The sequence below is a fragment of the Jaculus jaculus genome, chromosome 9, assembly GCF_020740685.1.
Source record: "Jaculus jaculus isolate mJacJac1 chromosome 9, mJacJac1.mat.Y.cur, whole genome shotgun sequence".
In the NCBI taxonomy this organism is placed as follows: Eukaryota; Metazoa; Chordata; class Mammalia; order Rodentia; family Dipodidae; genus Jaculus; species Jaculus jaculus.
The window spans coordinates 25351395-25356281 of NC_059110.1; the positions used below are offsets into that span (position 1 = coordinate 25351395).

The 4887-nt window shown below is 38.5% G+C and overlaps 1 non-coding gene across 1 annotated transcript; it reads left to right on the plus strand.

Moving 5' to 3' along the window:
* Positions 1-3687: 3687 nt before the first annotated feature.
* LOC123463672 lies at positions 3688-3894 on the plus strand. Its single transcript, XR_006639071.1, has one exon. It is a non-coding gene; the product is annotated as a small nucleolar RNA U3 (small nucleolar RNA).
* The last annotated feature ends 993 nt before the right edge of the window (positions 3895-4887 follow it).

Consider the following 4887-nt stretch of genomic DNA (forward strand, 5'->3'; position numbering starts at 1 on the left):
CCTCTCTCTAATGCTTTTAACGGTTTCTTTCTTGTCATATTCCAATAAGCCCCTCTTCCTTCACCTTTGTGTCAACTTGACACTCACAACGTCTTCTGGAACCAGTCTGCAATATGCTGCGCAGCTCCAGTTTTACTTACTCTAACCCCCAAACTCTGTGATCGGAGGTACAATTTACAATGCATTTTAAAAATTGGCACCTTAACTTTAAAATTTTAGAAGAGAACCCTTTGGCACAAAGTAAGGGATGGAGCTAGGCAAGGTGCATACACCTGTGATTCCTGTGGTGGGAGCCTGAGATGGGAAGATAATGAGGTCAAGGCCAGGCTGGGCTATATAGCCAGCCCCTGTCTCAAAAACATAGAATAAAACAAAATCAGAAAAGATATAAAACATGAACAGCCACTTTTGCCTGTACCTCCCTTGTTCAATAGAGATCACCAAGAACCATGATCAGCTGGTCTTATATCAGTCCCTGGTGCTAAGGATCAATACTGTATTAGCTAATCTTATTTCCTAAAGTCCCACGGCTAGCTCTCTGGATCACTTTGGGTTGCTGAGAGAATCAGACTCCAGCAGTAGAGACTGCTAAGAATGTACAACAAACCCAGTCCACCTGCAAGTATCAGCTCTCCTTCTACATATAGTCATATTAACACTTTGCTCATGGATTTAAAAAAATATATATATTTGTTTATCTGATAGAAAGGGAGAGGGAGAGGGAGAGAGAGAATGGCCATGCCAGGGCCTGCAGCCACTGCAAATGAACTCCAGACACGTGCACCACCTTGTGCATCTGGCTAACGTGGGTCCTGGGGAATCGAACCTGGGTCCTTTGGCTTCCCAGGCAAATGCCTTAATCGTTGAGCCATTTCCCCAGCCCCACTCCTTTTTTGAGACAGGGTTTTGCTATGTGCCCTGGGACTCCTAGTTTAAGCTAGCCTTGAATTTACAGCAGTTATCCTGCTTTAATCTTCTCAGTGATGCTTTTAAATCAAATCTTAAAAAATAACCAACCAAACAAAGAACAATGAAAGTTCTTTAGTTAGATAAACACATTAGCAATTTAAATACATGGTCTACTCTCTGACATTCAGAGCTAATCAGTCTTTGTAGGTGGTTAGGCCCCTTACATCTTACTTCATCTGGTTGATTTCTTTCTTTCTTTCTTTCTCCCCACCCCGCCCCCCCCCCTTTTGGTTTTTCCAGGTAGGGTCTCCTCCTACTTCTGGGATTAAAGGCATGCGCTACCATGCCTGTCTCATCTGTTTAATTTCTATAGTCACTATGAAAGAAGTACAGAAAGGAATAAGAACAATCTTAGAAGTCACTGGGGTCAAAGATTATATTAAAAGAAAAAAAAAAAAAAAGCCAGGAGTGGCAGCACATGCCTTTAATCCCAGAACTTGGGAGGCAGAGGTAGTGAGTTCAAGGCCAGTCTAGGACTGCAGAGTGAGTCCCAGGTCAGCCTGGGCTAGAGTGAGAGCCTACCTCAGAAAAAAAAAAAAAAAAAAGTAAAATAAAACAATGAAGACAAAATAGCTAAAATATAGATTTGATTAAAATCTACTAATAATAGTTTGGCACTGTGAAGATCAGTAGCAGAGTGCTTGCCTAGCATGAGTTAAGGCCCTGGGTTCTATTACAGTACCCACTTTCTTCAACAACACTCCCCCCAAAAAGTTAAAAAGAAATAAGAAATGCTCACAGAGACTTTGTTTTACCTATACATATAAAGACCATGACAAACATTTTGCTAACACTATAGTATTCATCTACCTGGCACAGGTAAGAAAATGTCTCTGGTTGAAATTATTTACATGTGTAAAAGATCAAGCAATATACCTCCTTTCTAGGAAGCAGGAAAAGATATGTTAGATTAAGTGCTATACTTACATTCCTACCTACTTCCTTTACAAAGACTAATTTCTTAAAAGATCACTCAGGCTGTAAGGTCACATGGACAGTCAAGAAGTAGAACCACGTAAACCCTCGAGTGAAAATATTTTATGTGTATCATGAGCTAAGTTACTCAATTGCAAAGTACAACATTAACTAAGTTACTAAATTACAAAGTATTTTAAGTTTGACACATAGTTACTGCCTAAGTTATCTGTCCTAGTTTTACATGAGCAGCTTGCTGCTCACTTGAAGAAGTAAGCACAGGCTTTATTACTTCCATCATGTTAAGTACAAGAAACAGATCAAGTTGATAGATGAAAAAAGTCAAAATCAAAAAAAAAAAAAATCGTCTTACTACACTATTACAAGGGGAAGGTTAGGGAATTCACTATAGCAGTGTTTCACAACCTCAGTCATGAAACTCTCATGTTTCATGAATTAACACAAATAAACACAGACATACCCTGAACTACCCTATACTCTATCTTCCTCTACAATAAAAACTCACATACATAAACAAAAAAATAAAAAACCAACACACACAAATATAATACAATTGGCTTTTAAGAAAGTGTGCTGTTAAAAAAAAAGTGTGCCCTTTAAGGGATCATCACATATTCTAATACTACCTAAGACCCTACACTTAACATCTATCAATAGCCTTTATATTATAGCTGGTTAATCTAATAAGTACTAGAAAAATATATATTTTCTAATAAAGTTATAGTTGCAATAGTATTCAATTGTTATTGAATATCCAACTAGTTAATAATAATTTGGAATTTCTAATTGTAATCTGTATAACCATTTTTCTCCTACGCTTTAAGTATGCAATGTATTTACTGCTTTTTACCTATTTTATCAATACACTATTCTGAAAGTGTTCTACAGTTAAGCTAGCTCTAGGAATCATTCTACTGCATATATTCTATTGTATCCATGAGCATAATGACCATTACACTTCGTTTCACTATCATGTTTCTCTAATTATACTTGTTTTTCAGTAGTTGTAGACAGAGTCACACTTCAGTACATAATACCAGCACAGGAGACATATCTGTTAACTAAAATTTTTCCTCCTTTTTTTGTGACTGTGTCTCATGTAGCCCTGGCTGGCCCCAAACGAACTAGGTGGCTGACTTTGAACTTCTGACTTTCCTGCCTCTACCTCCAAGTGCTAAGATTACAGCATGGACCACCATGTCTGAACATTTTTCTCATTCAGTGAATTTAAGATATAAAGATAGATCAAGTGCTCTGCCTACAAGGGATCATGACACGGCTAAACCAAAACCAGAAGATGACGGCAGCCATGGACTCAGCTCTGCTAAAGCCTGGTTTAAAGTATTTTACATAGTACATTAGGTTGTAAGCTGCTTTGAAATTGCTTCTTGAGTAAGTTTCAGCATTCTCACTAGGACTAAGGCACTGATGGATTGCATAAGATTACAATAATCACACAGAACGAAGGGCTGAAAAGCTAAATACCCCACTTAAGTTATACACCTTCCTATCACCGTTCACTGGTAAGAGGCTGAGCCCCACGTAACCACGTGTGAGTTGTGTGAGTAGGCCTGCACTGGACACAGGGGTGACAGGAGGTGAGGGCCTTATTCTACCCATGGTGCATACAGTGTTCAAGCTGAACCAGGACAGCCCTGGCGTCGTTAGAGTAGAGCTTTGACAATTTCCTTACTTTCTTCATCACAACTGCCACATGTTACACTTACGGCCTCTCATAGCACTGTTCTTAAGAACATACCATTTTTCCATGCTTGAGTAAAAAAGACTACACTTATTTCAGGGCTCATTTCTATAGTTCGGGACTGGGGCAGTTTCTCTGCAGAGCAGCCGACACTACAGGAGGCGGCGTGGCGTTCTCTTCTGAGCCTTAAGCTGGCTCTGCATGCTGCTCTGCTGCAAGTGCCACATGCCATCAACCACCGTTACTGCCCTCCTTTGGGAGGGCTTCAGGGAGAGAATGCAGTCTGAGCATTACTGCTCTCCTTTGGGAGGGCTTCAGGGAGAGAATGCAGTCTGAGCATTACTGCCCTCCTTTGGGAGGGCTGCAGGGAGAGGATGCAGTCTGAGGGGAGCAAAAGAAAAAGACAAAACCTTGGGTAGAAATTAAAATCTGCTGGTCTGAACTGCCAATCTGAGTAAATAATATGCAAAGACTCCAAACACTGGCTGGACTTGTTTCTGCTGAACGAGTAGCTGAAACAGAGAATCCCTCATAATACTCCCGACACTGGAGGGAGACAATAAAGTTTCCAATATTTTTCTTAGCAACAAATCTATACAAGATGTCATTTGGTAGGGATGGGAATATATCCATACTAAAATTCTATTCACTTATTAGGTTAGCTAGTCAATGACACTTGGCTTTTTAAAATTTATGCATTCTTTGAGTTCTGTTGAATTGTTGAAGAGGACAATGTCCCTTTTTTATACTGAAGGATATTATTATATATTCTACTCCACATTCTATCTTTCATGTGGGAAAAAGAGAGGAAAAGAATAAAGAGTATAATATATTCTTAATGAGATTACCTCTACTATAAACATTTTTGGTGATAATTTTCTTTTTTATTCACTATGTGAAATTGTAGAGAATATAACCCAATATATTCTATTTCTAAATAAGTGAAAGTAGAAGACAATATTTTCCTAGAAAAAGCTTTTAAATCTAATTTATCCAGACCAAGAATCCCTGAATATCTCCTTGCAACAAACATCCTACACCTAAGCTCACCATCAAGATTCATCATGGATAATTGAAATACAAGGCTTGGGACCTTATTCTTCTGGGAGTAAATTACCTTTTTGTAAAACCATTTTTTCCCATTTTATTGGTTTATCACAGTGAAGGAAAATTAATATAAGCTGTCATAAAAGTTCTGAACAACCAATTCTAGAGAATAAGCATTAACAAGTTCAAGGCATGTACTGCATTATAAAATGACTAGAAGAATGAGAAACCAT